This window comes from Hyalella azteca, unplaced genomic scaffold (genome assembly GCF_000764305.2).
Source record: "Hyalella azteca isolate HAZT.00-mixed unplaced genomic scaffold, Hazt_2.0.2 contig17616, whole genome shotgun sequence".
Lineage (NCBI taxonomy): Eukaryota > Metazoa > Arthropoda > Malacostraca > Amphipoda > Hyalellidae > Hyalella > Hyalella azteca.
The window spans coordinates 280505-294912 of record NW_025947392.1 but is presented as its reverse complement, the minus strand read 5'-3'; positions in this window follow the sequence as shown (position 1 = coordinate 294912).

The window sequence follows — 14408 nt, the reverse complement described above, 5'->3', positions numbered from 1 at the left end:
GAACCGAGCGGCGATTATGCGAGTTACTTACACTGATCGACGTATTATATATTCGGCGTAGAAATTTTGTGTGATCGTGGCTATATTCACGCAGTAATCAAAGGTGAAATTTGAATTTAAAATTTTCGTCCTGTTGATGGTATAGGCTTGGTATGTTCACGATGCTCTTGTAAAGACTAAGTTTGTTGTCTTAATCTTCAATGCTGCAGTTAAAAAAATGAACATTATGAATGCTTTGATCAAAAGAAAAAGCCGTGAATTTTTAAACAAAGATCATTTGGACAAATCAAGTAAAATCGTAAATTTAAAGACAAAACTACAGTTTTTAGCGCGTTCAATTTGTTGGATGCCATTTGTTATAAAAAGCTGACTAACTGGAGAATATCCAGTGCCTTGGCATATTACGGGAAAATATTCACGTCTCCGACAACGAATTGATAACGATGGCAGGAATGCATCGTGTAGAATGGATCAGAATTTATAATATTATACGAAGGGAATTTTACAAGGTTGCATGAAGGCGACGAAGTATCTTTTTTTGTAGCGCAGGAAGCGCTTCTCCCAAGCTCTCTTCAGCGCTGCTGCTCCCGTGTTGGATGATAACTTTTGGCTGGCTAGCCCAAAAATCGCTCACTATAATGCAAATCACCTGGAAAAGTTTTTTCATTGGACAAAATTTCTTTTCAGAAACTCTAGAAACATTCTTCGATTTTGAAATGTTGTGGAATTTTTCGTAAGAGTTGAGAAGCGCATCGGGATCGAGGGTCTGAGCATCAGAGATTTTATTTAGATTTATTTTTCTTCTGAATCTGAGCAATGAAGGGATGTTTGTGAGCAAAGTCTTTCAAAACAGGCTTTCTTTAGGAAAAAAAATAGAATTCTTCATTGAAACTTCCCAAACAATATGCCAGGCAAATCAACTATGATTTTATCCTACTTTTGAATCTGCAGTTTCACTGAGGTTCGGGGAGGGTAAATTTAATTGAGTCATGTTGAACCTTTGCGAACTTCCGTGTTTGTAAAATATAGCAGCTTCACGGAAGTCAAAAAATAATATTTTTGTATTTTCCTATTCTGATAAATTTTCGTTTTGCAAAATATTTTTCGACGAATGTTTGCAATTTTTGGAATCAAGCGAGCACTCATATTCTGAGTGAGCATAATTTTCCCGTAATAAAGTTAGTTTTGTTCTATGTTCGCGTTCTTATTTAGGTTCAACTTGTTATATCTAAAGTTTGTTCACGATAATACAACCATTAGATGACCATTAAAATATAAGCTTGAGTATATTGTTCAGTGCGTTTACATTTGAAGCTTTCGTATGCTCGATACCACTCCGAATTTTATCTTGCTGTTGATAAATTATATAAATTGTTCATTTAAAAAAAACGAGATTTACACCTTTTCATTATTTGTAAATTTACACGAGCGGAAATTTTGCACATTTGCCACAAAACTAGAATATCTGGGTTTGATATGCCCACAGAAACGAAACAATTTGTTAAAATAGTACTCTTCTGTTGAGTATTGCTTTGTAAATAATAAACGGGAAAGAATAATTTAAATAAGTGAGAAATTCTTTCCATGGCAGTATCTCTTTTCAGCATAACAACATTTTTCGCCCGCCATTCAGAACAAATTTATTTCTCCAAATTTTCACATTTAGATTTTTTTCACATTTCTTCACAATTAATAATTTTTTAGTCCGGTTCTAATCAAATTAATTGATTGCGAATCTGGATAAATTTGGGCATTTCCCTTTCAGATATTTCAACAGATGAAATTTAGAGATCGAAAATTCTTTAATCGGCACATATTCTCAGCACCTGCCTAACGAAAATCTGTCGTCACTGGGATGGGATCGTCGAATTCAAGCCACTACTAAACCCCCATGCAATTACCCTAAGCAGGCCGCCACTGGAACTTCAACAACTCTACACCGAGATCATTGCTTGCTCGTTTTTGTCCAACTAATGAAGGAAAGTTGGGTAATGGTCTCCTAATTATCTGTTGCTGCTAATGAAGCTATCAGGTAGTCGAGGCAGGGCGCGTCCTCTGACATATCAGAACGACTCGGAAAAACGATGGGGATTTCGAAATTGAGAGTGTCGCATGATTAACACTTGCTGAAGCGTATTTACGTTCGAATGATGAAGTTTCCTTCTATAAGATAAAGAACTTATCCGATCGTTGGTTCAAGTGAATAAAACGACATTTGTTATACAACTGATGATTAAAACATTGTCAGAGAGTACATTTCCTTCACAAAAGAGTTGGTCAATTTGATCAAGCTAACAAGAATTTAAAAGCAAAGAAAATAGCCAAAAAGTTCACTATTTCTTATAAGAGAAAACGTTTCGGAGTCCAGCTCCATCGTCAGTTCAAAACCTAGAACACAGGTACAAACAATTAGTAGCCTAAAATTCACATTCAAACAATTCACCTAAACTTGAGGACAATAAAATACCTCCCAAATGTAAATTTTCATGTATTGCTAGTGAACAGTTTTAAAATTAGTTAATTTTTCAAGTACAAAGATTTTCTCCCTGTTCTTATGAGATCATCCCTAGTTTATCAATATAGTTGTGCGCAGTGCGCTTCTGCGTATGTCGGTATGACATCGCTCAATTTTTATACTAGGCTTGCAGAGCATAAGGGCAGGAGTTATAGAACAGGGAACATACTTGCGCATCCCCCTCATTCAGCCGTACGTATTCATGCCGAGCAGTGCAACGTCCCGGTGTCCAATAGTGATTTTAGAGTTTTAGCCTCCACAACCGGTGTTTCTGACCTACGAATTTTAGAATCATTATATATTTTCAAACATGAGCCCAGTTTAAATGCCGTATCAGTTCCTATCCTCTACAAATTGTAAATAGATAGTACATTCTCCACATGTTATTTCATTTTTATTTGTTTCATTTTCGATTTTAATTCTAATGTCCTCAAGTTTTGGTGAATTGTTTGAATGTGAATTTTAGGCCAATAATTGTTTGTACCTGTGTTCTAGGTTTTGAACTGACGATGGAGCTGGACTCCGAAACGTTTTCTCTTATAAGGAATGGTGAACTTTTTGTCTATTTTCTTTACTTTTAAATTCCTGGTAAATTTGCGACTTAGGCAGCCAAGTGATCTTATTACTTATATTTGATCAAGCTAACTAATCAAGCTAACTAAACTAACTAACCACTACTTATAAGCATGCTCGCTCTTTAGCAGGAAGTTCTGCATACTGCTGCTCCTACTCCGGCCTAACCTCTTCTGGCTTAACATCTTCGATCACGCTGTCCCAGGTCACAATCTTCTTGCAACCAATGACTGGCTCTACCAGCTCACTTGAACCATCTTTCTACCTTCCTGCAGCCAATGAGGTTAGGCTGGGACCATTCAGGTTTATTTGGAGAGGAGGAAAATCGCAAGTTGTCTAGGTTATGCCATAAGAGGTTCGGCCAGGTGCAGTATGGATATGGTTAATACCTTTTTGCCAACTGAAGGGGTGGCTGTGGTTGTGAGCGTATATAAGAATATAAAAGAATATAACTGAAGCCGAAATTGCGGAAAGCTGGCCTTCGTCATGCACCTCCAAAACAGCACTAGTAAGGATGATCTAGGGTTATTTATTATAACCTAATTTTATTATTATAACATTTTATATCATTCGTAAATAAGGATGATATATACGTTTGTGGGTTATTTAGAAAGGAGGGATGAATGCCTCAAGCTAAACGAGTGGTGACTCCTATGGTGCTCCAGGTGAATTTTCACAGTGCTATTTAGGCAAATTTTCTTAGTACCTGCCGAACGAAAATTCGTAGTCGCTGAAGCATGAAGTATAGCAAATAAATTTCACGACAATGCCCTCTTGCATGGATGAAATATGCTTTATCATATAGTTGGACAACGTTTTTCTCAATAAAATAAAAGATACAACCGTTTTAACTTGAAACATAACATACATTGAAATGAAATTACTTTTTCCACAAGCATCATTGCAGTTTTTTTGATGATTATACTCACTATCCGAAATAAATGCTTGGAAAAGGGACACACTCCATCATCTTTTGGCGAGTTGTGGCAGTTGTCCCAGCGCTATAAGATTCTTCGTCGGCCAGATGCGGCAAATCGAATTCCTTCTCAGCCAGTTTAACCGGAAACATTGTCAGAATTTACTGATATTTCGAGTGCGGCGACAAAGAATGTGTTTGGTGGTGGCAAAGAAATAACGCGAGTCACGGAGATTTTCGACTATAATATTTTTGCTTCAGATTCGGTCATATTTAGGTTTCTGTTGAAGCAGATATTTTTACCACAGTTTATGCTCTAATATTCTCATGCGCGCAGAAGAACAAGGTTCTCTCCGTCTAGTTTTAAATTCAACATGCTGCGGAATACGAGTTTTTAAAGCTGAATCAAGGCTTGCTGTGGTGATGCACGTAGATTTATTTCCAGTAGGACTCAATATTTCGTTTGATAAATGTGAGTGCTGCGAAAATCTTACTGTAAAAAGTTTTAATACTTAAATTATTTTAAAATAATTAACATTGCAAACAATTAGAACATTGAAATATCCGACAAAACGTAGTTAGGTTTGAGAATTAGCAAAATTGTTTCAGATCGTAATCTGGGTGTCTACCTAACAAATAATTTTAGGCTAATTTCACTGATTTAATTCGAAAGCTCATCGTCGAATTTTTAGCTCTATTTCTTTAGAGCCCCAGCTTCAAGTTAAAAATCAAATTCGACATCACTTACGGCTTCTTGCCAATTAACAGTTGCATTTGCGCCGAGCTGGCATGAGGATGTTACCGGAAAGTTCATGTGAGTGCCGTTTTAGGGCCGGGCGCTGGCTCTGAACCGGCACTGGCGACAACAACAACCGGCATCAAGACAACAGCAGCAGTGGGGGAATCGGCGCGGCTCAGTCACGGTTGGCGCCATACCGGCACCAAATCAGCTTCTTTGGACGGTGGAATGCAAATTTTGCCTCGTTGATTTTATTTAGAAAACAGCAGCTGTGCATAATCATAGGAATTAAATGCATTCACACGAAGGTTAGCCACAAGTGAAAAATTGTTTCTGAAAAAAATCAATATTTCTAACTATAAAGTCACATATGGTTATGTCAATATCAACATTAGAGTATTAATGTTTGGAGTGAATTGACCTTTTATAACAAATGCATATCATACGTTTGTTCAACATATTTATATTTTTGAGCCAGTAAAACAAGGTTTCAGTTCGAACACAAAACAGAAATAAGATTGTAGCGCGGCTCAGCTTGAGTCAAGCTGGATTATGTCCAGAATATGACAAGGCAAAGTTATCCCGATGTGAGTGATCATACTTCATACTTTTAAACAACATTCGCTGTATAGAGAAATTGAAAAAGGTCGAGTTTCAAAGGTAATGTTATGAATCCAGATCAAGTACAGGTTGATTCACGGAAACTTCCTGATTTGAAAGCTCAATAAAAAAAGAACTAGTAAAGATATAATTATAATATGAATTTTATTGAAAAGACAGTACCTAAATTTTTTAATCACTTAGTTTTAAATATGACGTCGGTCAAATGTCGACCCGCATTATCAATGCATTCAGTTAGTCGATTTTAGAAGTTTCATTCAACTCGGCAAAGCATATTGACTGCATGGTGATGGCCTGGTGTATGTTGTTGTTCAAATGAGTAGGGTTCGTTTACAGTCATTATAAACATTTGATTTATGATAACCATATAAAAAAATTACACAGAGTTAAAAAAGAAACAGGCGCTCTGCAAAATATTGCCCCACAAGATCCATTGACCATCGCGCTGTGTCGGCCGTGGCTCCATCCTGTTGGAAGCGGATATCCCCGATATTCATTTCAGCCAGTTTTGGCTAAAAAAAAAATCCATCATTTGCCTGTACCGAGCTGCAGCCATCGTTACTGCGCGTTAGTTTTTCTTAAAGACATAAGGGCCAATTATGCCGACTTTTGACACCGCACACCACACAGTTACGCGTTCACAATTAAGTTGTCCGTCTTCGGGTGTTGTGGCAGTCTGCCCGACCTCCAGATCCTCTTGCATTCACACTGCCACTTACAGTAAATGTGTTCACCCACGTAACAATTGATTTACGATCAGGAACCTGACCTGAAGGACGAATACGGAACCGAGTAAGGAGTGCTCATTGAGTAGGAGTAATGGAATGGCCTTTAGAAAAGTACGCCTCGACAGCAAACGCACGCTGCTCACTTGTCCAATGCATAGCGACAGCTGACTAGGCGTGACACAAAATTTCATGACCTTGCCTTTCATAGGAAATATTTACCGCCCTTTTCAAAAACATCTGGCTGCTTGGCGCAAAATACAAAACACGATGTTTCCGAGAATTACCCTGTATAAGGCAGCATCTAAAGTAATTCTATTTTTTGTATTGCAGACTAAAGTTCTTGTACGAAATTGCTAATGCGCACGAAAAAATATGTAGTGAAAACTTTATTAAAGGCATACTTTTGTAATAAGAATGAACTTATGGACTTGAAAGTGCAAGTTTAAGCCATGTTGAAGAGCAAGTCGGTGTATTTTACCACTTGCATGCAAAAACTCCAACTTCCCTACAGGCCAACTTCTGTAGCTTTTACTAGAAGTGATCTGTTACTATTTTCTAACCGATTATTCATTCCAGTTCTGGCTTTCGAATCGTGAACTATTTCATCGCGCCGGTATCCAGAGCTTCTCAGCAGTTCTAACTCAGGTCTATATAGTAGTAAAATTGCGTTGCGCAGAATTTGTACGTGAAATTTTGGTAGTTCTCAAATTTTCCAGGTAGTTATATGGTTACTTTGTTTACTTGCATTGTAAAATTTTTTGCCATGTAAAAATTAGGTAAAATTCTCAATGCACATGAAGATTAAATATAAATATTGAACAGTCGTGAGCCTATGTTGGATTTATAATAAAGCAATGTTATTGCATATTTGGTACTGGCTGTGTTGTCTTGCGTAAAGAATAATTTGACTCCATTTTCGATTGTAACTGTACATTTGACTGAAGCTCAAGCTCAGCTTACTCCATGTAATCTTTGTAAGGCCACAGTGAATAAAAATTTTTTATGGAAACATTTACTATAAATTTACCTTATTACAAATTATAGTAGTACATTTTTTTGGAATTCGGTTGATTTTCAATTCAAGCGTATGAAACTACAGCATGATTACCATGCATGCAATCTGAAAACACGATTTCATCTTGAATTTTTAGCAATCACTCTAATCCCGATATATTTTCAATCAAATCTTACAAGATCTAATCACGTTATGAAATTGGTTTGCTAGTAGTGACCGATGTACTACTTCGGTGTAGGTTTCCGAGGTCGTGATACTCCTGAGATTTCTGGAAACCTTGGCTGTGAGAGACATAGATTTTCTCCACAGGGACACTTTGCCCTTCTCTGCAAGGGTCCAAAGCTTGTGCCTGAGACTTCGTTTTTGCGACCCTCTTTTAATCAGGTCGGCGGCAATGGCTTTTCCAGTGGGTTTAACGCCGACAACGCTGTGTGACAGAGGTGTGGCGCTGAACGAGATAAGTTTAATACTCTTGTAAGTTTTCTCAGGGTGATTACGTGACCTTCCTGGAGACTGAGACTAGGATGGAGGGTTCCTTTCTAAGTCGTGTGAAGCCGTAATTTATGGCTGAACTACAAATTTTCTGGGGCTTTAAACTTAGATGAAATTGTTTCCTTCCAACAGAAACTAGTTTTGAAAAAAATTGGTTCGTTCTGTTTATTTGCAAGGAACTTACATATGTATTTGTATAGAATATTGCGTTTGAAATCCGTTATTACGTTTCTACCACGTAACGCTTCTCTACAATGGATAATCTCGTCCTCGCAACTCGCTCCTCGATGGTCCAGGTTCAAGACAGACGAACTGCTCGAATTTATGTACAGATCAACAGACCAAACGACGAAATTGCAGTCTTTTTCTATGCAGTGACAATACGTTCTACCTTATTTGTTTTAAGCAGGAAACCGAGTACAGACACTCATTGATCTTGCTCATTGTGGGCGCTGTCGTTAACAAGAGTTTAAGGTGAGTGAAGCTTGCGTGAAGGCCGCGAGTGCCTAATCCACGGTAATCCCAAACAAAAGCCGCTGTAATCCGAGCGGTTGTCGAAGAAGCGGCCTGTGAATGTCCAAGAGCCTCTGAACACACAGATTTTGATCATGGCTTATTCTTGAGAAACCCGATGAAAAATTCTTCTGCCACTCGAGGTAAATCGTTATTCAGTTATCCCAATTAAAATTAGATTAAGCGAATTTAGGTCCATTATCACATTGTCACGTTGTCCTAATTAATTCAGTTCAAGCGTTCCTTCAGTCCTAATATCCGTTTTTTAAAGTAAAAAATTATTTGAGTTATAATTTCAGTTGAATATTTTGGTATAACGTGAGCAACGTGCAGGAAAATGAAGAATCAATTATAAAACACCTGCAGTATTAGTTTAACATAATAAAGCTGGAGCTACCTAGTCTAAACAATGTAGTGTTTAGAGAGCAATTCAAATCGTCTGTGAAGGGAATGACATTTTTGTGGGAAAGAGTACGGCAGTTTTCGAGGACTCGCTCGTATAAAAAGCTGTAGGCGAAGGCCTCATGTTCGAGGGGATTGCGAAGTTCCCACGAACGCCTGAATATTAATTCAGGAACGCCTGAATGAGTTTTATAAGAAAAAAATAAGTGAAATGAGATCGATTTTAATGTCTATAAACTACGCCTAAACATTTGGGTAAACGAGACGAAAAAGGACGTTAATTCAGTCAAAGCATCAAGAAAATATCGAGTTAGACTAAGAACAGTATGTGTATCAGAGGTATGAGGACTCGAGGAGTATTGCGTATTTGCCTAACAAATATTTTTCGACATATCCTAGCAGGAAGTGGTAAGCTAACAAGTTGCAAGACGGCAGGTAATGAGGTTTCCTTCATATATATAGAGACATCGCAGTGTAACATTTTCTTACCAATTTCTCCAAAAAAGTAAAAACGAGATGCAATTCTAATGCGCGCGTGTGAGTTGTCATGACACAAGAGCTACATCTATAATATCTACTTTTCTGACTGTAGAATATGGAGCAACTTCTACTACCTACTGTATATCAGCTGTAGGTAGCAGAATATCGATCTATACAATAGATTACGCACAACCATTCAGCCTGTATCGCTTGTAACTTAACTTGTATATCCTAACGTTAGATCAAACCCAATATGTTGGCTACCACAAAATAGAAAATATTTCTCGAAGAATGTTCAAGTTTTTGGATTAGGTTAGTTAGTGGGACTTAAATGGACAGCGTCTGCTTGTTTGGGAGCTTTGGAAAAGATCTGTCGAAGCATTCGATAGAAAGGAGTCTCATTAGCTCACTAAAGTAACATCCGCCTGTGATGCAGGATCTTCTTGGCAAGCTTTGCAAGAAAAGCTGAGGGAACTGTCGTTCTTTTGACCTGAAAAATTGAATAAATTTTTGAAAAGTTGGGTTTTTCTGTGCATTTGCATTACTTGATATTAAAATTGGAAATGATCTACTTCAATTATTAATATATATTTTATGTTGCGTATTCGATGTCAATAATGATACATAGGAAACCCATGTACGAAATTTACGTGTATAAAAAGCATAGCCTTTAAGTTGGTAGAGGCCTATAATAGGTACCGTGAATTAGTGGAGCGTTGGTAGATGCCTATAATAGGTGCCATAGCTAATATAAGATGAAATTGTTTTCAGACAATTTCAAGTGAGGAGGAAGGAAATTATTGCACAATTTCCCAGCATATCCTTGAATAAGACAACAGGAAGCGAGACGCTCAGCTTCCCATGTACTACGTGGCAATAAAAAGCCAGCATTGTTTCAGATCATTACATCCAAACTCCGGATTCGAGGAGGTCGCTCGAGAATTACGATTACATGCAAGGTCAGATGCTCGATCGTTGTTGTGTTCACGATGCTCATGTTAATTAGCGTCGTGCTTTGGCAGCAACAATTATTACATTATTATTTCGATCAGAGTTCGTTTTCTATGAGCGATTTTAAAAAACATCTCTGGTTTGCTACTTAGAACTTTTTAATTCTTATTAGGAGCACACATTATAGCTCCTATAAGAAGTGAGCAGAAAATTCAAAATTTTTAATTATATTTAGTGAAGAATTTTTATGTTGAACAAAACGTAGAAAAAAAATAGATAATGGTACTTTGCGATTTAAACTCTCATTTAATCGGTATTTTTTTCGGTAAAAAAAATTCATAGAAATCACAGCAATCTCTTTTTGATGTGATACTGGATCAAAATCAACATGAAAAGTAAGGAATTTTTTAAAAGTTGATATGTGTGTAGTCTGTTTCCAGTGGTAAAAATATTCGAACGAGAACCACAATGGAGTCCACGGAAAAGAAGAAATATTTGCAACCACAACCTGCCGATAGTTATATATTTAAAGGCTAGAAATCTTCTTCCAGGTCTACGAGGCGGAGAAAATTTGATTTTCCCAGTGCACCTGCGGATTGTCCGTTGCTCTGCTTCGGGCCGTAAAATATAAGGCAAGAGAATTTCTAACAGGAATATATGAGAAACTTAAATTTTTTTGAAGCATTATGACCATGACCTGAACTCGAAGACTAACCGAAGTTTTATAACTGTTATTCTTAGCCTTCGCTACCAAACAAATTTGATCAAATTTTTCCTTTTTTTGATTGACTGAACTTTTTCTTCCATTACAGGTTGATTAAATAATTATAATTCACACCAAGATCAGTTTGAACAATTCTTGATTAAAAACAAGTCCCCTCACCCAGTAAAAGAATACAAAAATAAATCATTGGACAAACAAGCTATCATGATTGATAAAAAACACGAACATTAATCAGTAACCATTAATCACACCTTTAATGGCAAGAACACAGAAGATTTTACCCTTTTCAGGAATTTAAAAGTAGGTGATCGATTTGGTTGTTTATGTTCTTTCTTTAAGCTCCGGTTTTTGGGCCTTTAAAAGGATTGTGAAATGATCAATCAAGGCCATGCAGACTACCATTGTTCACAAGGTGTTGTTGACGCGCTCGCCTGAATGCTTGTTTACTCCAAAATTGGACAAATTTCGTGCATTATTAGCCGGCCAATAAAAGTATTGGAACTAGTGAACAAAATTGAACCTCCATCAGAGGATTTAAATGAACTAAGCTCACCTGAGTCATCTTCTAACTAATCTGAATAGAAGCGTCTGTGGCATTGTCCGCTCTGAATAAAGCTACAGCGTACTAAAAAAAATATGAAAAAAACGAAAAATATGTCAGCCAATCGAATGTGTTTTCTTTTTCTATAAAAGGCCTGGAATTGTTTTTTCATGTGCCAGAAAATAAGAATTAAAATGAAAGCTGCGTCATATTAAAATGAAAACCGCTTCATATAAAATAAAAGCCGCATAATACCAATTTGATTGTCAGTTTCTGGGGCTTTTGCTCATTTGTTTATTAATTAATCACTTCGTTAAACCTGCCCAGCCAGTGCATTATATTGACAATGGTTCATAATTGCAAATAAATAAATTAATAAATAAAATTTGGGATGAGAAAGCAGAACTTTGAAGCAATTGTCCAAAGAAAATTTAAGAGTATAAAAGTAAAATTTGCTCGTCACTTAAATCATATCGAATTTTTACATTGCCACAATTCACAATATAAGAAGAGAATAGACGATGTTGCCGTAATTGTAGACGAATGTCATATTGAATGAGCCTGTTTATAAGTACTTAATTCTAATTGAATCACGAGAGTGAGAAGGAATCCTTATGAAAAAAACGCAACCTAAATGTTTAATAATCAATGTGATGTGTGAGTTCCACGGTACATGAATTGTGCAACTCGTAGGAAACTTTTCATTTTAATATAAAATTTTGTGTAGAGTTGTAATAATAATTTAAAAATAAAGACAATAATATTTTAAACAATAAATATGATGCTGCACCGACTTGTTATTCAGAACTTAAGTCGGTTAAAACCACGAAACAATATTATTGGAACAAATGTACTGTCGATGGAATAAATGGGTGAAAAATACTACTAATCTAAAGCTGGATTAGAATATTATTCCTTCGGATGGTCTAAAAGATCGTATATGCTGCGAAAAGATGCAAATACTTCGGTGCCATACCATGCACGCAAACATCTTCCTCTATCTAGCTGTTGTCTGAGGGGAGAGAACACCGCGCTTCTTCCGTCGCTTGTATCTGCAACAACGTAACCTACGGGAGTTTTTGGCCGATGCATAGCAAAGAGGGAGACACTGCGTGTGATGAGAAAAGAAATCCAATCTGTGTTTCAATTTTATTGAAGTACAAGCCCAGTCTCCTTGCCGATGATTTTGCATGGAGGGAAGCCGCGCGATTTTTCGTTGTTTTGCAGCTAGGAGACTGCGACTGAATTTCTAAGAGATGAAAGGAATTATGGATTGTTAGGATGCCTTACTCGATCGTACGTAAATTGCTGGCGAGCCCGAATTCACGTCGAATGATATTAAAATACGAATTTTCTTTCGAATATCAAACATGACCTTAGTAAGCAGCCGGCTATTTTTTTGAGATCATATTTAATTTAGAAGAGTTTTTTAAACGATACGTTTATCGTCCCAGAGGGAAGATCGAATTTTTTATAATCTGGAAAAAGTAACCGCGTCACCTGAACTGTCTACTGTAATAATCACATAAAAGTTATCATTTAGCGACAATGAAAATATCAGAAGAAAATTACGGGATAAAACTACACAGAAACTTTCATATTAAGAGACAACTGGCAATAAAAGACCCTAGAGAAGTTCGTTAAATGCACCCAAAACAGATCATTGAGCGGAAATGTAGGACGCGCACGGCGCTAGCGAACTGAATAAGGTTGAACGGTCAATCTAAATCAGCAGATTTGTCAGATTTGGTCGACCTCGCAACTTCGAGGCGAATTTCTTCCAGGAAATCTCAAAGACAAAAATTGAGACGTCGAATTTTAGAGATAAAGGAGAACTCGATTTCAGGGATGACGAACCTCCAACTCCAAAAGGTTCTTGCTCACTAAATAAAAAATTTCACTAAATTGTTTCACTTGCGTATAGTTTTCATGTTTAAATCAATTTCGTATATGAGCGCAAAAACAGTTTCGCTAATCCATTTCTTTTCTGAATTAAATTTTCAGAAAGAAAAAAAACAATAATGGAAAGTTCATGCTAAATTATTTTGTTACTCAAAATTATTCAACAAATCAAAAACATAAAGTCAAATTTTTCTGTTCAATGTAATACAGGTAAATATAATAGGAACTGGATCTGTTCGGTCGTCCATTTTCTACAGCTTGTACCCGGCTGCCCTCTCGCCTGCCCTGCAGCGACCCAAGCTCCAGGAGCGAGCCGAGGTTCGCTCGGCCGCCGCTTCGAGACGCTAGCTGTCGGCTACACGGAACAATGATGGAAATATTGGAAGTTAGGCTATGTTTAATGAACGATAATGTTGCTATTTTATCCCCGGATCGAAATGTTTGAAATTAGGCTATGTTCAATGAATGATAATGTTCCTATTTTATTCCCGGATGGAAATGTTTGAAGTTAGGCTATGTTCAATGAATGATAATGTTGCTATTTTATCCCCGGATCGAAATGTTTGAAGTTAGGCTATGTTTAATGAACGATAATGTTCCTATTTCATCCCCGGATCGAAATGTTGGAAGTTAGGCAATGTTTAATGAACGATTATGTTCCTATTTTATTCCCGGATCGAAATGTTTGAAGTTAGGTAATGTTTAGTGAACGATAATGTTACTATTTTGTCAGACATAACGCGTTATTGCTGCTATTATGGTTGCTATAAAATAGTTACTTATGTTTTCATGTAAAACGCGCGTTATTGCAGCCATCAAACATAGGTACGAAAGGTCATTAAAAAATTGTTATCTGTGTTATAATATATAACGCATTAATGCAGCTATCAAGCTTAATTAGTAGCCATTAACACGTTGACACCGACTGCTTCATATACTAGAACTATTATTTCATTTTTTTTACAATATTATGAATTTAATATTTATCACTACGTCCTGGAGAAATTCACACCGTGGTACGCATATATGTACCACTTCGGAGTCAACTTGTAAGAGGCTTTAAAAAGTGGCAACTATGTTATATAGTTTAAAACGCGTTAGTGCAGCACTGAAATTTCGGCAGGCATTACAAATATCATTGAAAGAGGTTGCATATGTCATCGTGTAGAACGCGTTATTGCATTTATGAAGTTTTGGTTTGTGTTGAAAATAGTTGAAAGTGTTTCATAACGCTTGTGGCTCGCTATAGATAGTATAGTAAAATAGCTCGTTATATAAAATTTCTAACCTTCGCTT